The sequence below is a fragment of the Grampus griseus genome (genome assembly GCF_964374135.1).
Source record: "Grampus griseus genome assembly, chromosome: 7".
In the NCBI taxonomy this organism is placed as follows: Eukaryota; Metazoa; Chordata; class Mammalia; order Artiodactyla; family Delphinidae; genus Grampus; species Grampus griseus.
In genome coordinates this window covers 9,704,947-9,732,534 of record NC_139001.1, presented here as the reverse complement: position 1 = coordinate 9,732,534, position 27,588 = coordinate 9,704,947, and the positions used below count along the sequence as shown (strand labels likewise).

Sequence of the window (27,588 nt, the reverse complement as noted above, 5' to 3'; positions counted from 1 at the left end):
ATGCTGGCCTGAGGGTGGTGATGCATCTAAAAAAACACAGATCTGGCTCCAAAGCCTTGTGTAGATGTGACTGCAGATTCTCATGAAGAATGGAGAGGAGGAAGCAAAGGAGAATGGCATAAATAAAACTTACTGCATAAAAAAAATAAAAACAAAACAGACCAAAGCACCCTTCCCAGCTCTCCCCAAGCCCCACACATCAGGCAGGTGTTTCAAAGCCCCGCCCACAGCCTCTCCCAGCCCTGCCTACCTCCCTCCCTCTGGAGGCGGTGGGGGACCCAGCCCCCTGCGCTTGATCTTACAGAGGCTCTCTGGGCTCCTCCAGGTATTGTTAACTCAGGATCCCACCCTGTACCCACCCGCCCCCACCAAGCACTACATAACATCTTTTCTCTTAAAAAACAAAAGGGTTGTCTTCTTCTCTTTAATTTTTTTTGTCTCTTAATCAAGTTTTATACTTCTTGTCCATTTCTTGATTAATTTACTCCTGAATATTTAGATTTCTTTGTAGCTATTGCTAATGAGATCCTTTCCTCACCTCTTTCTTGGAATACCCATGATACTTGCTAGCGATTATTACTGACATGTAAAGTGATAACGTTATGTTACCTGTCATCACCCTGGGCTCTCATTACAGGTCAGAGGTTTTAGTTGATTCTCTTGAGTTTTTCGGATAAAACAAGCCCCCCCGCAAAAAACCAAGGGAACATCAATTGCAAATCATGATAATGTCACCTTCTCTTCTCTAGTCCTCGTGGTTACACTGGTGGCACATCCAGAATCATTTTGATTTCAAAGGGAGGTTTGTAGAATTGATCACTAAGTAGAATGCTTGGAACAATGATCAAATTTTATCAAATGCCACTTTAGCTTCTATTTTTAAAAATTACCTTTTTTATCTCTAACCTATCAGTATGTGAATTGAATGTTTAAATTCCCTACTATTGACTCCTTACATTCCTGGAAGGAAAACCCACAGAGGTCATTAGGTAAAATTGTTTTATGGCTGCATTCTATTTGTAGTTATATTTCTATGGCTTCCATCTAACTTGCCCAAACCCACAGACTCCTTTTCTAAGAAAAGCTGTCCCTTGCATGGTGAGATCATAGTTTACACCATAAGAGGATGCCCCTTGTCACAAGCGGCTAAACCAGGAGTGGATGGAACTCTGACCTCAGCAACCAACCAAGAAGCCGGACAGTCAAACATGATATTTAGCTCAACCAAAAGAGCCAGATTTTATGTAGGTGTCTTTCTTTTGTTAGTTGAAGTTGTAGTTGTTGTTAAGGGAATAGGACACATCCTTATAAACTGCATAATCAAGTCCTCTTTGGTTTAAGGACACACTCATCAATTATATCTTAGAAACTAGAACAACTGGAATAAAAGCAATGGCTTTTTCTACTTAAGTTAGAGGTAAATTTTCTGCCTTCTGTTTCTATCATCTCATACCTCCTTGTGGCAAACGGAAGTTCCCTCTGCATTCTAGCAATAGTTGACTTCTTATCTGTTTTTTTCTTGATGCTGTGAGTTTTTTCCCCTTTTGTGTGTTTGTATAGACTTTGTAGTTGAAAGCTGGGAAAAGCTCATTAAGGACTATTAGAAAGGCAGCCTTGTAATTAGGAAACTCCTTTTCTGTCTTCTACCTAAATAGATGCTTCTCCAAAGAAGATATACAGATGGCCAATAGGCAAATGAAAAGATGTTCAACATCGCTAATTATTAGAGAAATGCAAATCAAAGTTACAGTGAGGTATTATATTGCTCTGGTCAGAATGGCCATCATTAAAAAGTCTACAAATAACAAATGCTGGAGAGGATGTGGAGAAAAGGAAACCCTCCTACACTGTTGGTGGGAATGTACATTGGTGCAGCCACTATGGAAAACAGTATGGAGGTTCCTCAAAAAACTAAAAACAGAGTTGCCATAGGATCCAGCAATCCCATTCCTGGGCATATATCTGTAGAAAACTCTAATTTTAAAAGATAATGCACCCCAATGTTCAGGGCAGCACTATTTACAATAGCCAAGACGTGGAAGCAACTTAAATGTCCATCAACAGATGAATAAAGAAGATGTGGTACATATATACAATGGAAAATTACTCAGCCATAAAAAAGAACAAAATAATGTCATTGCAGCAACATGGATGGACCTAGAGATTGTCATCCTGAGTGAAGTAAGACAGAAGAAGAAAGACAACTACCATATGATATCACTTATATGTGAAATCTAAAATACGATACAAGCAAACTTATTTACCAAACAGAAACAGACTCACAGACACAGAAAACACACTTATGGTCACCAAAGGGAAAAGGGGGTGGGGAAGTGATAAATTAAGAGTTTGAGATTAGCAGATACAAACTACTATATATAAACAAGGGCCTACTGTATAGCACAGGGAAGTATATTCAATGTCTTATAATAAACCATAATGGAAAAGAATATGAAAAAAATATTCATATACATATATGTTTAACTGAATCACTGCTGTACACCAGAACACAACATTGTAACTCAACTATACTTCAATGAATAAATAAAAATTAAAAAATAGATCTCTCTTCTGAGGAAAATCTTTTCCTTGCTCAAATGGACAACAGCACACAACGCTGATATTTGCAAGAGGCTGTCTGGAGCCCCTTGTGCATCTGCAGAGCTGTGATCGCCTTTGAACGTAAAAGCTGTGCATACCCAGCAGGCACAATTCCAAACCGGGCCTCAGCATCGTAATAAATTACTCCATGTGACTATTTCTGGCAGCTGTTCACTGAAAATTACTTGGTTTGTATCCAGTCATTCCATTTTTCAGATAAATTTCTCTGGTCATTTGGGGGATACATTTTGCATCTAATTCATCTGGCAAGTTCCATGGAAAATATGTTACTTGTGAAAATAAATTATTAAACGCCCCAAATCAAATGTCTTTCAGTTAGCATTGATTGAATTTATATATATATATATATATATATATACTTTCTTTTTAAATTGAAGTGTAGTTGAATGAATTGAAAGATAAAACGAAAGACGCGCATTTTGTTTTAAGAAGGAAGCTTGAAAGAAACCTTAAGAGAATGTTGAAACAATTGCTTTTGACCAAGCAAAGAACTGAATTGATTCTAAAACTTTGACTGATGAATGAGGAAGAAGATTAACAAATGTTTACATACTCTTGACCATAAAATTTTAGTTAAATCTTTGCGTATTATGTGTCATACTGTCCATAGAGTTAGATTTCTTCCAAAGTTTACTTTCTAAGAATGAAGAGCTTTCCTATAATATTAAAAGGATTTTTAAATAGCTTCAAGACTTTGAATTGTAAGGGGCCATAAATATTTATTAGGCAACTATGTTTTTAGCGTATTTATTGTAAAAACAAAAAAAACCTGTGTTTGATCACTGATGTATAAACTATTCTATCAACCTTGAGTTTAACCCACTGACTATGATAGCAGTAACCTATGCCCAACTGAGCTAACTGGCGTAAGAGACAAAATGGACTTAGTTAAAATTAGTAGCATAGCTAAGTTACAGAGAGGGACTTCCTTGCAAAATTATTATATATTTATAGGTAAAAATATTTTTTCAAGTAAAATGAAAAATGACCCTCAGAGATTAATTTTAAAAACCAATGCAGAATCTGTTTTTCTCAATAGCTTGAAGTCAAATATTCCATTCGTACAGTAATGAAACTTTCTCACACAGCGGTAGGAAGCTTACTTTGAAAAGTTCTAGCTTAAAAAAATTGCAGTCATACCTGCGTTCACTTATTCACCCATATATATTGAGCGCTTAGGAAGAGCCAGGCACTGTTCTGGGGACGCAAAAGTGAACAAGACTCTCTCGTGGAGATTATATTCTAGTGGGAGTGACTGACAAACGAAATGATTAATAATAAATTCGGTGATAAATGCTGTGGGGAAAATTAAGTAGGGAAGGGGAAGAGAAGGGTCCTATAAGAAACATCCCTTTAAAATCTACTACTGCGTTTACCATGAGGACGTTGGCAAGAGCGTATAGGCCATACATCATTTTCTACCTCATTTATAAATTCCTTCCCAAGAAAATTCACTCATTTAAAAGCGTTACTAGTCATAAGAACCGATGTTTTGTCCTCATGAATGATGGAGATTATGCGACTGCTCATTTTTTTTTCCTTTTTGATGTGGCTGCCACACACTCAGAGTCTACTAGAAGTTCAGTTTTAACAACACTCTAGGGCTCTGTGACCTATATGACTGCTTCCGCTTTCCAACTAGGATATCACTTTTTAATTTATATTTTCTCTGACTCTAACTTATTTTCTTGTATTTTTATATTTCAATACTTTACAAAATAAAGAGCCAAATTTCTGAACAAATAAATCTAAATTCCCCCGCATGGCACACAGGTCATTGGCAACCTGGTCCCAGCTTACTTTTTCTGTCTCATCCTCTGCAATTTTCACCTCTCAGTAAAGCCTACTTGTCATGAACAAATCATCCCAGAGACAGAAGGGTTTTTTGTTGTTGTTGTTTTTTGGCTGTGCTGGGTCTTCGTTGCTGTGCGCGGGCTTTACTCTAGTTGCGGCGAGTGAGGGCTACTCTTCGTTGCAGTGTGCGAGCTTCTCACTGCGGTGGCTTCTCTCGTTGCAGAGCCCAGGCTCTATGCACGCAGGCTTCAGTAGTTGTGGCACACGGGCTCAGCAGTTGTGGCTTGCAGGCTCTAGAGCACAGGCTCAGTAGTTGTGGCACGTGGGCTTAGTTGCTCCACAGCATGTGGGATCTTCCCGGACCAGGGATTGAACCCGTGTCCCCTGCATTGGCAGGAGGACTCTTAACCACTGAGCCACCAGGGAAGACCAGAGAGAGAAGCTTTTTGAGGAGCTTTATTTTTCTCTTTCAGAGTCAGAATTTAGCAATTTTTGTTTACTTTCTCCCTTAAACAAAGTATACAGAAAATATACATCTCTTTTTGGTGTCCCAGTGACATCAGTGAAAACTCAGCCAACTAGACACTGAAGCTCATTGTTTATAGAGCTTGCTCACATTGAATTATCTCTTTAATCTTCACCACATCTGTCAGGTGGGTATTCCCAGATCCATTTTAGGAGTTGAGAACAGACTCAACAGAGAGGTCAGATAAATTGTTTAAGGTCTCCCAGTTGGCAAATGTAAGGTCAAGGCTTAAAACAATATCATCCAATTCCAAGTCCTTTTCCACTCACAGCTACATATCATCCTATCATCACCGTGATGATCTATGGGTACCATAGACCCATGTGGGGACGTCCTTCACCCTTACTCTAAAATGACCCCCAATGATAGTAGTATTTTATTTCCAGCTCCAGATATCTGTAGTTTTTCCACCTCCTCCCTTGCTGTCTGGCTGTCTTCCCTACCAGCATCTTGACTGTTCTTTGGGTTCACTGATCCTAATTTCCTTCAGCCTTAAGAAAAATACCAACTCTATTCAAATAATGTGTCAAAATAGAGTAAAAACCTCCTTCCTGGGGGTTGAATGCATCTCTTGTACATAAAGTGCCTAATCACTCATGGACAGACTTGGAAACTTTGGGCGATTCTTCACCAGAATTGGAGGTCCTTGATGTCTGCAAACGTAATAGACATTTGAGTGTTCACTGAATAAAGCTGACTTTACAGTCTGCTCCTTAAAGGTAGACCTGCATGAGAGTTCTGTGCAGGGTAAGGGTCCTCTTCTCCTACTTCCCTGTCTATCTCTGATGATCTTGTGATTTATCAGAATCAGAGCCACTTATACATTCTTCATCCACATCTTCATGCTAAAGGGGACGCTGGAACAAGGATTAGGAGGACAATTCCAAACCAAAACCTCTGAAAATGGAAAGGAGATGATTTAAGCCACTCCCACTTAACAGACCCGCAAAGCCAACTTCAACTTCCGTCATGGATCAGCCTGATTCCAAACAACATCTGGGCGATTCATAGTTAAATGTCTGAACATCTGCAAGGTCAAAACTCTAGCTAATGAGTCGATAATTGCTGAAACTAGGCGATGCAGACATGGTAGTTTGCCAAATGACTCTCTCTACTTTTATGCATGTAGAAATTTCCCATAATAAAAAACGCGCTGTTTTTATTTTAAGAGTCTGGCTAAATCCCAGGAAAGGAAAGATAAAACTTTGAAACATTAGAATCACATTTCAGCATCCTGTGTCCAGTTCCTCCCTGCGGGATGTGCTATTGCGTTTACTGCAGGGACCTTGTGGAGAACATTGTGTGCACATCACCGCGTCCCCGTACATGAAGTCCCACTCCAGAAATTCATTTCACATCCGAGTGCCAGGAAAAGCTCTGCCTGCCCTAAGGGACTGACGTGTCTTCTGCTGTGGACAATATGAATCACATAACTGAGCATATTCCCCTCTGAACAGTCCAGTTTTCTTGAAGAGAAGGCTCCACCATTCCTAGGCCAAAGGAAGGCGTGGCCACCTCTCCGCTTGCCCAGCATGCCAGGGTCATGAGCAGGGCACAGCCAGCCCAGGCCACAGCTGGGAGAGAATTCCTGCTTACAGAGCCTACGGGGAAACATTCGGAAGACCTCTCTAAACTAGGAGTCCACACACGGCAGGGTCAAGAAGTAGAGTCTGTTTCCTAACGTTGCAAAGCTCTGGAATCGTTTTGCTCCCAGTTAACGGAGCGGCAATTGTCCGTGAAGATGATCCCCCCAGTAAGGGCTTTCTGTAGCCCCCTGACAGAGTGCTTATACTGCTCTAAGAGGACTTCAGGGAAGGAAGGCAATGAATCCTGTCTAACTCATGAAACAATGAAGCATTAGTCAGATTCTAACCTGAGCTGTCCCATCATGCCAACTGCATTGACCTTGAATCTGTGGAGATGGAGGCCACAGAAGCCTCATCCTCGTCGTTCTAAGCCGAGAGCTTATGATTCCAGCTCTAGGGACCACAGCAGGTGGTCATTCAGGTCTGAAATTACATAGTTGACAAACACTAAAACCTTGATAAAAAGCAGTGACCATCGCGCACATTTTTATTTCCTTAAACACAGGTGGCCTGTAACTAAAGGGTCAGAAGATCAGTCTAGCAAGTTCTCTCAGACACGTAGAATTCAGCCTTTTACTAAGTCCAGATTTAGTATTTCAAGAGACAGAAAGGATTATTTTAACATAAAACTTAAGAGACTATCTGGGAATTCTATTTATGATGTAAAAGTCCTTATAAAAGCCTTTTCCTGAGCCCAGGCCACACAAGAACACCTGGAGCCCAGCCACAGAGACACACTGTTGCCTCTCGTTGGGAACACAGTGAGCCATCTCAAAGGAAAGCTCGTTATGAATTACATTTTTAAGATTCTTGTCCATTGGCTGGGTCTCCCTGTTCTGTTATTCACATTTAATTTAAACAACATACTCTCATTGCTTATAGCTCATAATCTTATTTTCCCATTAGTCTTAGATATGCTATTGCTCTTCTATTTGGGTTCATTCATTTCAAATGTAGTAGCTTATTTTTTTCAAGTAAGCTTAGAAACATGCAGATCATCTAAACATGGAATGCAAGACGTGACATTCATGAATTCCTAGAAACCGTTTCTTTGGCTTAAACATTAAATTCTAAATGATAGAAACAATAATGAATGAGACAGCCATGCTCTTTCCTTCCAAAAGACTTTGTAGTTTACTTGATTGCTCAAGGGTGAAGAAAGTAAATGTCTTTCAGGAAATTTTATAAAAACTTTCTTTCTAAAATTGGATGTATGGATTGGAGGAATGAAGATGTTCACAAGCAGTTTCCAACCTCATCCATGCAACTTAACAACTTATGTGTTCTCAGCACTCTGAGTGTGGCTGGAATTAGGCATAAGATTTCCATGCAATCAGCCTCGATCTCCAGTTCACTCACATTTCTGTATTTATTTGCTGCAACATCCTAATCCACTAACAAAAGTAATATTTGACTTTAAAAAAAATGGATGTTGGGCTTCCCTGGTGGCGCAGTGGTTGAGAGTCCACCTGCCGATGCAGGGGACACGGGTTCGTGTCCCGGTCCGGGAAGATCCCACATGCCGCGGAGCGGCTGGGCCCGTGAGCCATGGCTGCTGGGCCTGCGTGTCCGGAGCCTGTGCTCCGCAATGGAAGAGGCCACTGCAGTGAGAGGCCTGCGTACCAACGAAAAAAAAAAAAAAAGTGAACCCAGAAAATCTGATTCCAGGATCTCCCCTTTATGTAAAAGAAACTACGGTCAAAGTGAACCACGGACGACCATGTAGCTTAGTAAGAAAAAAATACTACATTGCCTGTTGAGATCCTATTCCTAGCTCTTCCATCTCTTTGACCTTGGGCAAGAAATTTACATTATTTATGACTTTGTTTCCTATTGGACCTCAGGTAATAATAGGAGAAAATGAAAGGAGATGTGCTATAACCAGAGATTCTTTTATTTATGTTGCTGGCTTTAAAATTTTAACTGTTGTAAGATCTACAATGATACAACAGATATTCAAGAACACCTATCCAATAACAAAGCGGTTCAGCACAGTCACTTACAGATAAAATGACTGCATCAGTGACACAGGAGGACTAAGTGGTTGACTGGTCCCTCTTCCCAGTTCCTGTTTGAGTCAGGTGATGAAAATCAGCACATCAAATCACAAGCTAGATTCAGGGACCAGGATATATACGTGGAGATTAGAAATTAGGCTTGGGTAAGGTCATCAAAACCCTCAACCTCTTTTTTCCCATTCAGATTGCACTGGCCCTTTACAAATCCTGGAGACAGGGAAGGTGAGGTGCTCAAATGGATGTGGAGACTAGGCAGGAGGTGCACTTGCACCTACCTGGTCCAGGTAAAAGGTACAGCACCTGATCCCTATAGAGAACCCCCAGCTTCCTGCCCTGACTGTTCAAACATTCTGATGGCTCTGGGTCTATCCATAGATCATTCCTGAGTGACAGTTTTTGTTCTTTTGGGGATAACCCATAGAGTTCTCAAGACCTCTGTCACCATGTGACACTCTAGACCCCAAAATGGGGAGACAAACCTGAAGAACTCCACCTCATGGACACTCCTTCAATGGCTTCTCTCCCAGAACATCTGTCTCGTGTGTGGCTTCTCTTTCTTCTTTCTTCCCTCCATCTTCCGTCCCCGTTTCCTGTTTATCCTCATTCCCTTTGGGCTCCGTCACACACATGGTCTATTACGTTCACGGGCCACGGCTAACCCAACATGCATCCCCAGTTCCTATCTTTAGCCAGTACGTGAGCCTTCCTCTGCACATTTATAACTTTAACCTATGTTTACTTTCCTCTTGGACCTAGAATTCTCCTTTGCCTTGGTCTTCAGATCTATTTTCCTCTTAATAGGTTATTTTACAGTTTACGTACTTTTGTGGATAGTCACAAAGCCAACCCAAAGAGAGAGCCTGCAAATAGACAAGAAAGTAAACCACAGCAGAGCTGGTATAAAGGATCAGTTCAGCCTTCCTTATGGAGGGTGAATGCAATTCTTCAGCCCCTTGCTCTCCTACTGAAATGAGAATATACACATGAATCAAGATTCCTCTTCTTATTGTTATTGGTATCATAGCCTAAATTCCAAGAGGTCTGTCTTGATTATATGATCCCTGACACCACACCGTCGCATTTAACTAAAACTATCTCTTCAGTATTGAATGGGAAAAAACTCTCTTTCCATCTTATTGCGAATGATTTCCTTTATATAGAGTCCCTGATCTGAGGGATGTTTTTCTTTATTGAATTTACACTCACACAAATTGAAGTAACACCAGCAGATGTGGGAAGGTCCTATCATTCATTTTAATTAAATCTTATCTCACTAAATGTTTGCTGCTTTCATGATTTTAACATTGAACAAAAGGCAGGTTATATCTAAGAGATGTGTTTCTCCAGGATAATTGGAAAAGAATCATTCTAACAACTTCCAAAAGAAACTCAGCAAACGATCTAACTCAGGGATGGCAAAAGAATTAGCTAAGTTCACAGGCAAGGTGAATCTTGCTTGCTTTCAAACTGTTTTTATTAATCTATAATATTCTCAAGAAGCGATTTCTTTTAGGTGATAATTTAATCCTCCAATTCTGAATCAGAGAAAATCTGCATACAAATTTTTAATGTAAGAACACTAACACTGCTCATATCAACCTTCCAACAATTTCTTGGTTAGTATATTATATTTGAACCATTTTGATGCTTGAAGTTTCTTTTCTAATTCATTTATGACTCAGAATAGGATATCAGGTTTAGGTTCTTTATTGGAAAAAGAAAGGTATCACATGCTTAATTCCCTAGAGCCTCAGGACTGCCGTCATCAGAGGGTGGTAATGAAATGTCCATGTCACAGAAAATCCTTGAGCTAGCGCAGATTCATGTAAGTGCTGGAAAGAACCTTAATCTCACTTCCTGGTTCATGTGCACAGGCTTGATGAAGGCTGGTACACCTAGCAGTGCTGTCATACAGGACAGTGCCCAGTGGAGAAGCCAATCTCAAATAATTTTCTCTAATTATAATTTTTAAATGCTTGTGTTGGAAAGGAAAAAAATTCCATGAGCTAGCCCAAATTCCTGCCTTCTCTGAGAGCGGCATATATAGGCGTTAGCTACAGAATGGGGCTCAAGGTCATTTATGGCATCGGATGAGCACTTCTAAGGCTTCTCAGACTCCTCTAAAATAAAACTAGTTTTGTTTATTTGGCATAACATCTGTCTCAGAAGTATGGCTCAAATGCCACCAGCCTCCCCTGTTTCTAAACTTAGGAAGAATTGAAAACCAAACACAAGACTCTGATTTGCTGACAAATCTCACCTCCCCAAACCCAGGTCCCCCTCAGACCCAACACCTCCAGCTGGATTCTAGAATTACCTGCTCTTCTCTCTCCTACTAAAATCAGCCCCTGACTAAGCTAAGTTATTCCAGTTTTAATGACAGATAATACCTTAATGTGATACCGTTTTAGGGACATTTGCATTTAAACAGGAAATCATGCCTTTATTACAAGGAATTAAGCTCACACACCAGGATTCCGGCCATCCCCGCCAGGCTGGTGTGTCAAGGACATTTGGGATGAAGGGACCTCCCTAGATATCCTTGAATCTTACACTAAGTCTACACTCCTAGCCCACCGTATTCTGTCCACCAGAATAGGCAACTAAATTGTACCAATGTCTAGCTATACTTTTATTTTTTTAAGTATTTTTTAAAAATTTCAGTTCAGAAGTTAAAAACCCTCATAATTAAAAAAAAAATAGTATCTCCTACTACTACTGCTGGCTGGTAACAATGGTTTCGCTCTTTTTTAGAAGACCCTCTTATCAGAGTTCCTCTTGGGCAACAATTATACACTCATGAGTATTTCTGGCTAAAATTGGTATTTGCCAACAAATTTGTTTTTTAACCACACAATTAAAAATACATTTAGCTAAGCAGTGCTTGGAAACAATGGGTAAGAAGTGAAACAAACAGCTGATTGCCCATTTCTGTGGCCAACTGCACCCCTCTTGTCACAGCACAGATCTTAAAGACAAAATAAAACAGAAAACACTAGTATGTAGAGCATATGCTGGTGACTTGGATTCAAAAACTCAAGTATCAACTTTCTCCCAACAATTATCCTTTAAAATGAGAACTCTGAGAAGGAAATTAAACGTGAGTCTAGCCCCAAATGATTACCGCTGAAGTCAGTTAAAATCTGTTGTATAGGCCAGAAGCATCCCTGGGTAGTTCAAAAGAGGATGAGGGGAAGCAGAGACGTCCAAGGATAACAGGGTTGAAATGCCAAGTGCAACAAGGGCCACAGGAAGGTGGCTCTCGATGGGGGCAACAGATGCCACTTTTATGGTCTGTGTATCATGTCGCCTTTTATTTACAAAGCACTTTACAAAATGCTTGCACATATAGGATCCCATGTTAAATTCCATTAGGATTTTCTCCAGCACCTCTACAGGCCTGTACTCCCAAGATCTCCCATGCGCCACGGCCCTGTGATATGGACATTTCATGTTTCCCAATATCGGACAGGGATACTGAGGCTCTAGGGAATTAAGTGATGTCATTTCAGTAAATGCCAGAGTCAGAGCTTGACTCCTGAACTGCCCCGTGTCCACTGGCCTCCACCGGGCCACAAAGCCTCCCACTTCATCAGAATGGTCTCTACAGACGCAGAAGCCCACACTGACATCGCCTGGACCGAGTACAGACACCATGTGCTCTCTTCAAGCACACAGATATGTGGTGCAGCCTTGAATTCTCTCTCCAGCTAGACAATAAAAGTAAGGCTCCACAGGCTTCTCAATGATCTAAACAAAACTAAAATGCTGGTACCTCTGGAAGCACTACAGAATCGTAAAACTTCAACCCTTACTAAAATTAAGTCATCCCAAGAGCCTCAATATCCCCATGCAAAAATTCCAGCGAGGAAAATGTCATGTCACAGGACGTGATGAATGGAAGATCCTTTCCACCAGGAAACAGCAGTGGAACTGATGTCTCATGAGCATCTGGTGAATTTCAGCCAAGCTAAATGGAAGGCGGTATTTTTGATTAATTTGCAAAATGAATTGTTCTTGTGATAGAAATGGAAGAATAATATTATACTAATCTAAATAAGGAAGTTGCTAAAATAAATTTGAACGTATTATTTATTTTAGCAACTTGAAATAGCCCTCAGGCAAAAGTCAAATTAGGGTGCTGCGTCTGATTTTAGGCATCGCAATAGGATATCTTTTTTTTTATCCCCCAAATCTTCCATGTGTGGAGAAATCCTTAAAATAGAAGATCAGACTTTGGTTTAAAAATCAATGAAAACAATTCAAGCTAAAAGAAGGGTGACCAGATTCCAGTACAAGTTCGCACAGTCTGTGACCCTGGCCTGTGGAGCAGCCTTCCTTAACCTAATCCAAGTCCTAACTAACCCCACGCATCTTCCATTCCAGACCCCTACAAAACTTCTGCAGCAGACTGTCCTTTCATCACTTCAGCAGGTGCTTTCATGACATATAACCCATTCCTTTAATATGTTAGTTTCCACTAACCATTAATGCCTCTTGCATCAATGTTTAATTTTCTTGACTTTTAGGACTTTGTTCAATCCTCTGCTACTGACACCACTTGATGGTGATCACCTGATATACTTTGCTTGCCAGCACTGAAACATATACTAAAACAAACTGAGACCAGATAATAACGAAGAAAAGAATAGAGGTAAAATGTAACGAAGAAAGCATATAAAGAAATGGAAAAGGTTAATAGGAAAGACAAACCAAAAACACACCAGCGAATCTGGGAAAACACTTATTGAATTATAATGCGGAGATAGAAGGAAGGGAGAAAAGCGAAATGTTTTAACTTTTTCTACAGCTATAGACCTAAACACATGCATGATTATTTTGAGAAAATATAAATAATATTGTATAAGCTGCTGTGGGTATTTCTGTTCATGTGCTTCGTGTTCCCCAGTCTCCTGCCAAAGCGTTGTGACCGTGTGAAAGCAAGATGTGTAAATGACAGCTCTGAGGTCCTGCATAATAATGACCTTTGAATTCTGAACAGCTCTGGAACTGTCCACATTTGCCAGGGCCTCTGCTGACTCCTGGAAGATGATCACACTAGCATCCTCTGCACCTCTCCCTCCACACTGGAGCCCTAAATGTCCCTGCACATGACACACAGTCACCTCTGTCTGAGGCTAAGACACAGCTCAAATCTTCTGCCCAGAACCGTGTGGAAACCAACCACAGGCGTATAGAAGACTGTCGATTGCATGCGCAGCAATGACGCCAAGGGGACTGCAGTAAACTTGTTCTGCTTCTCCATACAGAGCAGCTGTTGTATTCCAGGGAGAGCTCTCTCATTCCCTTCCAAGCCAGTTTCTCCATCCTCTATTGACTTGGAAATAGCCTGTTTGTAATTGCAGAATTATCACTGATCTAGAAACTCTCCTCCAGTGTGAACTTGGAAGGGACACAGGCTTGTGGCTCAATTAAATGCTATCTTAGCCTCCAAAAGCCCATATGTGAAAGGAAGTTGAGCACAGAATGAGTTCCCCATTGCTGATGAGTAAAAGACACACAGGTTTGGGCCAGGTTTCTTGGGACTATTCTTAGAGTACAAGGAAAAGGCAGTCTGAGGGAAGAAAGCCATACGATGGCTCATGACAGTCTGACAGGTGTTAGGGTAATGCCTGTCCTACCCCTTCCCCATGGAGATGGTGGGCTCCTGGTCAGTTTCCAGTCGAGGCAAGATTAGGGTACAGTCTTCTCTGAATCTGCTTTATCTCACATTCCCTAGAAATAAACCAAGCTTCTAAACGGTTTTCATGCCAATGATAAGCTGGGATTGAGCAGATATGCCAGCACTGACCTGGCCTAGACCAGTATTCAAGGTGGCCCAGGCAAGCAGAATCACCTGCCTCCAATCTAGAGGCAGAACAATCCGGAATCCCCAGGGGCCACTGCTCCTGAACTCGGCCACATGTCTGCAATTATTTCTTCTGCTGTAACCAAGACTGTGCCTCTGATAATCTCCTGCACAAAGGGATATAACTGGAATTCGGCTTTGATGGGAAAAATCAAAAATGTATTTCAAAGATGTAAAGCACGTAATACGATTTTTTAAAAAAACTCTATCGACAGCATTAGTTATTAGGAAAATGCAAATCAAAAACACAGTGAGCTACCACTTCCCACACACTAGGATGGCAAGGATTAATTTTTAAAAAACCCCAGAAAATAGCAAGTGTTGGTGAGTATGTGGAAAACTTTAAGCCCTCGTGTATCGCTGGTAAGAATGTAAAGGGGCTTGGCCACTGCGGAAAATAGTTTGGCGGTTCCTCCAAAAGTTAAACACAGGATTACTATATGACCCAACAATTCCACTCCTTAGATAAACACCCCAAAGAACTGAAAACAGGTACTCAAACAAATCCCTGTACGTGCGCGTTCACAGCGGCACCAATCACAACAGCCAAAAGCCAGGAGCGTTCCAGATGTCCATCAATGGTAGATGGATAAATAAACTGTGGTATATCCGTACAATGTAATATTACGCAGTCATAAAAGGGAATGAAGTACTGATACATGCTACAACATGGATGAACTGGAAAACATGATGCTCAGTGAAAGAAGCCACAAACAGTCACATGTTGTATGATTCCATTTATATGAAATCTAGAACAGGTAAATCCATAGAGAGAAAATGCAGATTGCCAGGGAGTGGGGGAAGGAATGGAGAGTGACCGCTTAATGAGAACAGCATTCCTTTCGGGGTGATAAAAATGTTCTGGAACTGGATAAAAGTCCTGGTTGCAAAAACATTGTGAATGTACTAAATGCCACTCAATTGCTCACATTAAAACGGTTAATTTTATATTATATGAATTTCACATCAATTAAATAAAACCTTGTTTTAAAACCTCTGTCAAGCCTGCACCTGACATCACTTGACTCACTTTTCTGAAGCCCTCCACACCTCTCCTGATTCCATCTCCTCCAGGACCTTCACCCATTAATTACACCCCACCTACCTACTCTCACATCTGTCCGTTTCTTGCCTTCAGCCTATGCCAGTTCAATGCATCCACCACTCTATAAGCAAAAACTCTTCTTTGGACCCAATTTCCCACTGCGGATACCATCCCACTCTCTACCCCGCCATTCAATGCCAAGCTTGTCAAAAAGGCAAGGCTCCGGGCTTCCCTGGTGGTGCAGTGGTTCAGAGTCTGCCTGTCGATGCAGGGGACACGGGTTCGTGCCCCGGTCCAGGAAGATCCCACATGCCGCGGAGCGGCTAGGCCCGTGAGCCATGGCCGCTGAGCCTGCGCGTCCGGAGCCTGTGCTCCGCAACAGGAGAGGCCACAACAGTGAGAGGCCAGTGTACCGCAAAAAAAAAAAAAAAAGGCAAGGCTTGCCGCTTCTCCAAGCTCTTCCTTGCTCCCTGTTACCCAGCCGCCCCACCCCCCGACCATCACTGTCCTCCCAACCGCAAGGATCCAGGCGTGAATTCTGCAGCTTCTCCTCTCCAGGCGAGCAGGTCAATCTTCAGAAAGACAATTGCTCCATCTCCTTGATCCCCTTTACTATCTGTAAAGCTTGCCACAGTGTTTAACAGGAAGGTTGGTTTCAGCCGCTCTAGAAGATTTCTGTTATTTTAATTAGCCAGCTTTCACTTTATGCTTTTAACAGGATTTGAGGGACTGTTCAATTGGTTTTGGATGTGGCTCTTTGCCGGCTGCTGGCAGAGAAGGAAGAAGAGAGAAGGAGGGAAGAGAAGAGCCTCTGCCTTGGGGACCCGGGGGACAGTGGGCTGCTGATCCCAGGGTGGGCATTGGGGGGAGGGACGTCAAGGAGCAGACGAAGATGGAGAACTCGTCAAACTGGCTCTGAGCCAACTGAACCAGTGTTGTCACAAAGAAGCCATCTCCACAGAGGAGGGACAAAAGTTACAAAGTGCTTTTCAAGGGCAAAGAGAAAAAACAGAATTGTCCCAAACTAAACTGGAGTGTTCAGAAAAATAAGTTAAAAGTGCAGAAAGCAGGGCTTCCCTGGTGGCACAGTGGTTGAGAGTCCGCCTGCCGATGCAGGGGACACGGGTTCGTGCCCCGGTCCGGGAGGATCCCACATGCCGCGGAGCGGCTGGGCCTGTGAGCTGTGCCCGCTGAGCCTGCGTGTCCGGAGCCTGTGCTCCGCAATGGGAGAGGCCACAACAGTGAAAGGCCCACGTACCGCAAAAAAAAAAAAAAAAAAAAAGTGCAGAAAGCCAATAAGGAGGTCCAGAGAAAAAAGTTAGCGGGAAAGCTTGGACCAGACAAGGGTTCTCAAACTGTGGCTTCCAGACCTCAGGAGAAGGGGCCCGAGACCCTATCAGGGGGTTGCCAACTAAAACTTATCACTCACCATCTGGCACTAGAAGGATGGAGTCACTAACCACTGCTGCCACTGACCTTCAACACACTCTGAAAGGAGTTTGGGATGGAGACCAGGAAGGAGGCACTCGGTGCTCTGGGAAGAACTGGCACAACAAGCCTTCATAGTTAGATATTTTCAGGGGAAGATTCTATGAGCCCAATTTTTCTCTAGAAAAGCACTAAAATCATTAACGGAGACATGTGGTCCTCGTGAGTAGCATCAACCTTCTGCCAAAATGTGTTCTTGATTGCACGGGTCCCCCTTCCCCAAAATCACATATGTACTGACCTCTCCCCTACCTCTTCGGAGCACTTCCTCAGAGCTCTCTGAGAGGCTGTCTCCCAGGCCACAGTCCTCATTTTGCCCCCAGTAAAACTTAACTCACAACTCTCACGTTGTGCATTTTTTTTTCAGTCGACAGAGTTCACAAGGTCAAAACTATCTCATAATAATAGGAAAACACAGTGTGCCTTTTTCACTACTGATACCTCCCCACATGTCAAAGCCGTGTCTTTGCAGCAATGAACGATCTCTGAATCTTCAGTATCTTCAGGCATTTTGCAGGGAGAGGGGGGAAAAAGCCAGTCTCACTTAGAATGTCCTGGATGAGGCAATCAAAATTAAAATTTGATGAAACCTCAACGGTGAATGCACATCTTCTTTTCAACATTCCCTGTCATGAAATGGAAGGTCTGCAAGCAGCACGCCTGCTGCCCAGCAGCTGCCTCGAGAAACACACTCATGGGATTGTTAGAGCCATGACCTAACTATCTCGTTTTTCATGGAAAACATTTTATCCTTGAAACAATGACTAACAGACAAAGTACTGTTATTCAGACTTGGCCCTCTGGCAGATATTTCCTCTCCAGTGAACACAGCGAGCCTGTCCCTTTAAGGAAAACAACCAATAGTTTTTGGTATCAGAGATAAAATTTGAACTTTTAAGGAAAAATTAGAATTTTGGAAAACATTTATCTTCCATTATAAGCCTGACAGATTACCAATTCTTAAAGACTCTTCTGATGAGATTGGTGGCGATATCAATCACGGATGTGATTTCTTGTTATTGTATTATGAAATGTGTCAATATTTAGAAGCTCTGTATAACTCCAATATTTTCCAAATGACCAATGTGTGATGTTATAAAAATCACTCATGGTTAGAAGATCCAAAGAGCAAGACATACCAATGGATTTTAATGTGACAGACAGCAAGAGCATTAATATGGTCCACATCCCACATACAATTAACCTCTAAGAATCTGTCACTTCTCTAATTTTGAAGTATTTTCAAGAAAAATATCCACAGGGTTTCCCTGGTGGCACAGTGGTTAAGAATCCGCCTGCCAATGGAGGCGACAAAGGTTCGAGCCCTGGTCAGGGAAGATCTCACATGCTGCGGAGCAACTAAGCCTGTGCGCCACAACTACTGAGCCCATGTGCCTAGAGCCCATGCTCCGCAACAAAAGAAGCCATCGCACTGAGAAGCCCACGCACCGCAATGAAGAGTAGTCCCCGCTCGCCGCAACTAGAGAGAGCCCGCGTACAGCAACGAAGACCCAATTATTTTATAAATAAAATAAATAAATTTATTTTTTAAAAAAGAAAAATATCCACAATTATCTGAAAAGGCTATTAAAACACTTCTCCTTTTTCCAACTAAACATCTGTGTGAGACTGAATTTTCTTCCTCTAGTTCAACCAAAACAACACATTGCAATAGACTGAATGTAAAAGCAAATGGAAAAATCCAGCTTTTTTCTTCTTTTAAGCCAGATGTTAAAGAGATTTGTAAAAGCAATGCCTCGCTTCTCACTAAATTTTTTTGCTTTGGAAAACGGTTACTTTTCATTAAACAGGGTTATTTTTGTTAACATGTGACGGGTCTATTAATTAAATGAAATAATAAATATTTTAATTCCTCAGTTTTAACTTAATGCAGTAAATGTCAACAGAAACAGCCCAATAAACAAAAGCTGTTTGGGTTCCTCAGTAACTTCTAAGAATGGAAAGGAGTGCCGACACCAAAAAGTCAGAAAACCACTGGGTGAGTTTGGGACATAAAACTACAAACGTTGCATCCAGTGGACAAATCCTCAAGTGAGTCTGTGACTCGGCAGGTAGAAAAATGGGCCAAGATCTAAAGAAAAAGGACAAGGGAGGCCACTGGGGAGCTATTTTGGGCCAGGAGGGCCAGGAGATTTCAAATAATACCATGTCGAAACCCCTAACGCTGCGCGCCATTAAGACACGTTAGTAACATACACCCAGAGCTCTCTGGTGTCTCTGTCTGGTTTGGGAAAAATTATGCTGCACTAACCCCTAACACATGACTTTCACTCCCAACCACCTAACACTCCACAACTGGGAAGGATAAACTGCAGAGCCATTCACCAACCCCACTCACTGATTCCTGAAACGCAAGAGGATGTCGCAGAAGGAATGGGGCAAACACCAGAATCAAACCGAAGCTCTAATTTCCTCGACTTCAGGGAAACAGATGAGTCCATTTATACTTTAAAGCCATACTAAGAACATGGTGGGGAACATTCAAAGGGTTTTTTCCTCCTCAAAGTCTGAAAGCAGTACCCAATTGCTGCAGATGGTCACTGGCTAGATATTTAATTAGAGGCTGAGGAAGTCGATAATGTTTCAGAGGAGATTTGGGCATCAGGGGAAGGTCAAGTTCAGTGATTTCCAAAGCCAGTTTTCTGACTTTTGACATCAAGAGAGCAGAGACCCTGGTGGTTTTCCTCGCCCTGTTTTGCTGGGGTGAAGCTCCGTGCCTGACACTTAGAGGTGCTCACAGAACATTGGATGAGGGATGGAAATGGGGAGAAGTAAATGACTCTCCAAGATGGTAAGTGGAATGAACTTGTTTTTTGTGAGCAAGTGTGGCTGACAGTTTTCAGATCCCTAAAGAAGAACGTGGTGTGCAGCCCCACCAGACGCCAGCGGCAAAGCCGCTTAGCTGCGTTATTCCCAGGGGCTTCCACTCAGCTCACTGACTTGTGGACTGAAAACTAGGACAAAAGGATAAGCATCTCAGGGAGAGGAAAGACAAGGAAAGCAAGCTCACCAAGTTCCAAAGAGATGGTTTTCTCCTCTCTGGAATAAAAGTCTAGTCAGAACCTTATTTCTGTATTCTAAAAGCTAGCCATTAAAATCTGAGAATAATAGTTACCTGTCTCCAATACAGAGTTATAGAATGAGTATCTCCCCTCTTTGTAAAGACTGAGAGTGTAAAGAACAGATTGTAAAATCAGGGGCTGCAGAAAACAGTCCTGGAACTTTTCTGTCTTCCAACTGGAACTTTGTAAGTCCTGGGGATGTAATGTACAGCGTGGCGACTATAGTTAACAGTACTGTGTTTTACATCTCCAAGTTCTGAGACAGTAGACCTTTAAAGTTCTCATCACAAGAAAAAAAATTGTAACTATGTGGTGATGGATGGTAACTAAACTTATTATGGTTTCACAATATATACATATATCGGATCATTTTGTTGTATACCTGAAACTAATGCAATCTTATGTCAATTACATCTCTGTAAACCTGGAGGTGGGGGGTTGTAATCTAAAAGAACAGGTTTGGGGCTACTTGTAAAAGGCTGCCTGCCACACCTGTAGGGATTTTCTCTTTCCCTGCGTTCCTCATCTCACCCATACCGGGATTTTCTCAAACTCTGCTCTAGAATAAGAGTCCCAGAGAGCTTACTCCCCTATTGTATTTTATGCCAAAAAAAACCATGGGACCCAGGTTGCTGAATCTTCTAAGTCTCTTTGGAAGGTCTTGAGTGACCTCTGATGTCTTGGTTGATTTCCATGGCATTTCACAAGGTTAGCAGCATCTCATCTCAGCCTCCACCCCCAGACCCACTGGTCCAGATCTGCACTTTTAACAAGATTCCCACATGTGCACATTAAACTTGGAGAAGTGCTGAACCAACAGGTCACGAGGTCAAATCATCTTAACCCGATGATGCCTGATTCTTCCCTGCGGTAAACAGTAAAACTTTACGTGAAGATGCTAAACAGGCACCAAGACTCACACTGAAATGCTGAAGGTCCCGCTAGAGGCCACACTGCCCAGCAGGGGGAGCCCTGGAGCAAAAGTCCAGAAATCTCCCTTCATTCTCCTCCTGCCTCTACTATGAATTAGCTGTTGGGCTTTGGGCACATAGCTTAAATCTCCCTTAGACCTCGGTTTCCTGGCGTTTAAAACAAAATAGGTGAAGAGGCCTCTAAAATCACCCTCCACTCTAAATGTTATGACCCTAGAAACGTCACCAGTGATATAATCCTCACCCTAACATATTTGGAATGCCACCAGCCAATAATGCCTCTACAACTGTGTGTCAGCATGGGGAGATACATTTCAACCTTCTGGGAAATGCTGATGCCAAACAGAAACTTGACAAGACATCTATCTTTGGGGACATAATTCACAATTTTTTTAAATAATTTATAATAAGTGACTCAAAATGTTGTCATATATTTGTGGCAGGCAAAGATATGATCATCCTTCGGTCTGTAACATAAAAGGCAGCAATGGCTCTTTAATTACATTAGCACCAAGAATTATAATTTAGACACAAGTCCATGAAATTCTAGACGAGCTGATCCTTGACCATTGAAACAGCAACAACTGGGCTGAACTTTTTTTTTTTTCTGTTTGCCCATTTCCAAGTTTTAGATAATTTTTCTTTTTCTTTTTTTAACATCTTTATTGGAGTATAATTGCTTTACAATGATGTGTTAGTTTCTGCTTTATAACAAAGTGAATCAGCTATATGTATACATATATCCCCATATCCCCTCCCTCTTGTGTCTCCCTCCCACCCTCCCTATCCCACCCCTCTAGGTGGTCACAAAGCACCGAGCTGATCTCCCTGTGCTATGTGGCTGCTTCCCACTAGCTATCTGTTTTACATTTGGTAATGTATACATGTCCATGCCTCTCTCTTGCTTTGTCCCAGCTTACCCTTCCCCCTCCCCGTGTCCTCAAGTCCATTCTCTACGTCTGTGTCTTTATTCCTGTCCTGCCGCTAGTGAACTTACTTTTATGATCTCTGTATTTAGTCTGTTTCCAATATTTATTATTCTATTTTTGTTACCCATAAAAGTATTTTCTCTCTCAAAGGCCCACAAAGTGGTTCCTGCAAGTATAATCTGTGGGAGAAATCACCCATCTTTTATTAGCAAATAAATGGATCTCAAGACACCTTGATTTTGGCATTCAGCCTCTATACTCTGGCTCAGATGCTTTTAATGAGTGTTGTCCATAAGCTATTTGTTCAGTCAAGAGAAGGGTCCCCCCTTCCCTTAGAAGAATAAATTAGTCTTTTTTTCTGTCACGTCACTAACCACTGGCTCATCAAGTATTTTCCCATCCACTAGTGTGCTACTCTGACCCTCTCTTGCTGTGTTTTGTTCCCTACTTAAAGGAGAAATTCCTCTCCAGTGCTGGCAGAACCATGGGGGACCTAACCCCACTATATACCAAACAGAACTTTTAAAAGCAACTCCACACTCTGTCAGCTGCTATTTTAGTGCTCAAAAGGATACAGTGAATGCCTTTCCTTTGATGCTTTGATGGGCTTTCTCATCTATGCTGTCACCCCATTTCTTTCTCACAACCCTACCAGGTCTCAGGCCCTTTTCAAGGTCTCATGAGGGCCTTTTTATTCACACTGATGATGGCAGAAGAATTAGCTCTCAGAGAAGTGATGGACGAAAGAATATGACATCTATTTCTGCCCCCCCGGCACGTTGCTACTTCCTAACCTAAAGAGGAGTTCGCCAATGGTTTCAAACCAAGAAAAGAATGGCATCAAAGATTCCATTTGTTCAAATTATTCTGACCTATTTCTTTTTTAAATGATAGGGAAAGGATTGGCAATACTGCTTAAAATGCGCCTAAGGGGTTCCAGCAACAGTCTGGATCACACAATCTGTGAGAAGGCCTTAGATCAGAAAATATAATCTGATTCATGAGTTTATAAAACAAATACACCACGTCCTTTTCATGTTCCCATATTTACCAAACATATAACCCAAATTACATATCTAACTGAAAACCTAGAGAACTGGTTTCCCATCACATCTTTGTTCTTTTATTTCTTCTGTTTGTTTAGTGCATAGGCAGTTTTTGAGCATCTCCCATGCAGAAAGCACCTTGCTAGTTGTTAGAATGGATACCAAGGGGAGCAGATGTGACTCCTAATGTCAAGGAACTCACCATCTGAAATGTCCCTGGGAAACTCCCAATGATCCCACGTCTGAGCTGGATGTTTCTCTGGGCTCCCAGAACACACCTACAAGACTCTCCCAAAGCACACATTCCCACTGCTCTAATCCATGATTTACTGTCCAGCTCCCAGCTCCTGAACCTCCCAGCTCCTTCCCAAAGGGCATGTCTTATATGAGCATCCCCCAGAGCCTAGGGCAGTACCAGGTCCATGACAAGCAGTGACTCTGCCCGGGAAGTGGCATGTGAACTAAAGTGAACACAAGTAATAACGTGTGTATGAAATAGAAGCATAAACCAAATGCCATGTGTCTCATAAGAAAAATAAAATGTACAGGGCTTGAGAGGAGGGAGTTTGCACTGGGGGATGAGGGACAGCTTCCAGAAGCAAAAAGATTTTGAGCTGAGCCTGAAATATATTTGGGCAGGTGGAAGGGCAGGGGGCAGAGGGCAGCTGAGCATTCCAGATGGAGGAAACAGCATGAGCAAAACCAGGGAGATGCGAGAGAGGAATCGGGACGGGGAGGGCGGGACGTGCAGGGGTTGAGAGAGGGGCCGAGGCTGGAAGGTGACCAGGCGCCCAACTCACGGCTGGCTCGTTGCTCTGCTCTGTGAGTCAGAGCTGAAGGAAACAAACCTCAGAAACGGGAATTCACTGGGAGCCCTGCCAAAGGGGCAAAAGCTTTTGAAAAAGGGAAAAAGATGGACAGGCACGCTGCTAGGAGACAGACAGCTCCTGGAAGGATAGTGGCCCTTACCTAGACCACATGGGGTGTAGAGCAAGGACAGCAGGTGTTATCAAGCAACAGATAAAGCAACCGGTTCAGGCCAATGACTTATTTCTAAACCCAACCTAACCGGAAACACTCATCTGCAGGAAGACCAGGACTTCCTAGGGCTTGAGCCTTTGCCTTCCAAGAGGAGGGAGGGAGGTCACAGAAGGTCAGGAATCTCCGGAAGTCAACACTCCAGCGCTCTGCTCATGCACGGGCCCACACCTCAAGACAGAACTAAGCCACCAGCTCTAGAAGGGATTAAGAATGGCTCCTTGCCATGAGGCCGGCTCAATTCTTTCTCAAAACAAAGTCTGAGTAGTCAGCTCTAGTTTCCCATCTAAACAGCCTAAGGATGATGGATTCAGAAGGCAGGCACTAGACAGGTTTCTAAGGAATCTTCTAAGAATGGAGGCCTGACCCCATTCACCTATCAATATAGACCAGGGCCAACGAATAGGAAAGCTTTGTGATATGGACTGAACCATTATATCACTTAACAGCATTTATCTTTTTGACTGGCTTCGCGTGACCTTGAAATTATTAACAATGAAATCTTGGAATAAAAATACGGTCCATATTTGCTTTAGGGAATCAGCAAGAACAGGAAGACGGTAAGCATGGCTCTTGAGACCTCTATTTCCAGAATTATGATCCACTGTCAACTTTTGCATCAGAATTGCCTGGCTGCCCAACAAAAGGCATCATGATCTGAGTGGTGGGCCTGGAATATGACTTTTGTCAAGGGCCTCAGGTAAATCTTAGGCAAAGTAAAATTTAAAACCAATCCTTTAACTTTGTTGGGCAAAAGGTGCAATTGGGTAGAAAGGGAGCAATAATGAATCAGAGAAAAAAAGTGGAGAGAATCTTGTGATGGTTAATTTTGTGTGTCAACTTGGATGGGCCATGGTGTCTAAATAACTGATCAAACATTATTCTGGATGTTTCTGTGAGGGTATGTTTGGATGAGATTTACATTTAAACCGGTGGATTTAGAGTAAAGCAGATTGCCCTCCACAATAAGGGTGGGCCTCGTCCAATCAGTTAAGGTCTGAATGGAACAAAAGGCTGACCTCCCCCAGCAAGAGGAATTCTGCCTTCAGACTTCTCCTGCAACATCAGCTCTTCCTGGTTCACCAGCAGACTGTCTCTGTACTAGAACTGCAACTCCTTCCTGAGTCTCCAGCGCCTTCCTCATCAGATTTTGGATTCCCCAAGACGCCATAATGGTAGAGCCACAATGAACCAATTCCTCAAAATAAATCTCCTTAATTGATTGATTTATATATATATATGTGTGTGTGTGTGTGTGTGCATGTACATATATATAATAAACATTAAAATTACATACATAAATTTTAAATCTATATATACACATAGATATCATATATATACCTACAGAGAGAGAGATAGAGATATATCCTCTTGGTTCTAGTTCTCTGGAGAACCCTGATTAATACACATCTCATGCTCTTGAGAGACAGGGTCATGGAACCCAAATGGATCTAAAGAAGGCTGAAGGCCCACACCAGCAAAGAGCCCTGACAGTCACCTATAAGGTAATTAAGGAATCATTAAAATAGGCAGCAGCCAACCTTGGTGACAAAGTTCAAGAAGAAGTAGTGGTCAACAGTCAAATTTTTTTTCATAAAGAGAAGATAAGAATCAACCCTTGTAACAAAAGCAGTTTTCAAATACTACAGTGTTACAGTAAACTTTTTTTTTTTTTTTTTTTTGCGGTACGCGGGCCTCTCACTGTTGTGGCCTCTCCCGTTCTGGAGCACAGGCTCCGGATGCACAGGCTCAGCAGCCATGGTTCACAGGCCCAGCTGCTCCGCGGCATGTGGGATCTTCCCGGACTGGGGCATGAACCCGTGTCCCCTGCATCGGCAGGCGGACTCCCAACCACTGCGCCACCAGGGAAGCCCTATAGTAAACATTTTAAAAGACCTTCCCAGGTTGGTGGGATATCTAAGAACAGCAAGCAAAAGCTTTATCACAAACCACCCATCACTCAAAACTGTGAAATATCCTCCAGCCAAAGCACATCTAACAAAAGAGAAATGAGTCCCATTACAAAATGAGAGTAGTGTGGAAGTAACAGAATTGCTTTTATCTTGATGAATGATCTAACAAAAAGATATAAAAATGATGAGAAACAATAAAATTAAACCACCAAATACAGTTCTTTTCGTTTGGTACGACAGATTCTTGCATTAGGTGGAAGGCTGGGCTACGTAACTCCTAATTTTGAGAAACAGTAAAAAGAAAGAAACTTGAGAACAACAATCTTTTATTGCTAGCAACAGCGTAAGCTGCTACAACAGCCAAAACAACAATCACAGAAAACCACGGGACTCGAGTGGACACAGAAAAGATGCCCCGCCTTCCCATTCCCACTGCTGCCGTGGCTCTTCAACCCCCCAGCGTCTTTTGGGGAACAGTAAGACTGACCTCCAGATGTTTCTCATCAAGATAACAATGTGGTAGGTCTGTAAATGGACATGGTAATTCCGGCCTGATCACTTGCTTAGAGTCACCAGGGGTAATTATCATGTCTCAGACAGGATGACTGGCCACAGTTTCCTTAAATTCACTGAAGGTAAATGCAGGCTTTGACAGAATCAACAACAGCAGAGTTCTATACTTTAGAAGCACCTGGTGTGGAACTGGGAGGTAGGGGCAGGGGGCAGAGGGGTTATCTCGGGAAGGGGCACTCGGGAGCTGGTACCCATAACGGAGCTGTGCTGATATTAGCATGGATTCCAAGGCTTTTGAGTCATTTTCTCACAAAAAAACAAAGCACTCTGGCAACGTTTGCCAAGTTACGTGCCAGGTGCTCAATACTGCTACTGCCTTTGCAACGAGTCCATTCTAAGCCACCAGGCAGAGCCTCTTAGCTAGAGCTTTCACACAGATGAGACTCCCGGGCAGGCTGCACGCCACCAACACGCATGTGTTAAGATAACAGGGTGACTGCTTTTCGGATGAAAAGTTTCCCCGGAAGCGTCATCCATTAAAGAGAAAGTGCACAAGGTGTCTCAACCACTGTGTCAGCCCGAGATTCTAAAGATAGCCCTCGGTCCCTCGTTGAAGACGTTTCTCTGTCACCAATATGATCTTTTCAAGGGCTAATGGGGCCGCAGAATTGTTCACCGGGAATATTAAGAATGAATTTGGGCAAGACCCGTGTGCCTCCGCTTTGCAGCCTCACTTGGAGGGTCTGACCTCTTCCACCTCGAGCAGTTGCATTCCTCAGCCTCTCAGGTTCACCTCTTCTAGAACCTCCTTATCAGATAAGCTCCCCACTCCTTCCATCTGACATAGCTTGAATCTCCTAATCAGATAAGTTCGCCACTGCTTCCACGTTTTTGTACCCCTCCCTAGCCTTGATGGTCATAGAAGAACACTCAATACCCTTTACTTTGTTTATTTTTGCATAGAAGGAGTTGATAAATAAAGCTTCCCCTCAGGACAGAAACGAGGCAAGCCCAAGTTGGCCGAGACAGAAGAAAACGGGACCTACAGGGCAGGCTCGGCTTGTGAAAGAAATCTCACGCTTCACCTCCTGGCTTCGTGCCAGTCACTCTCCCTTCCCCCAGGGATCTGGCTGTGGCTTTGGTTTACCCTCGTGCCCCTTTTCAAAGATTTATTAGAAATTATTAT

General features: G+C 42.5%; 1 protein-coding gene across 1 annotated transcript in view; it reads right to left on the bottom strand.

The window, feature by feature from the left end:
- DNER (delta/notch like EGF repeat containing) overlaps window positions 1–27,588 on the bottom strand; it is a gene marked incomplete at its 5' end in the record, with an annotated part of 323,030 nt that overhangs the window by 125,837 nt on the left and 169,605 nt on the right. The gene's annotated exons all lie outside the window — the stretch shown is intronic.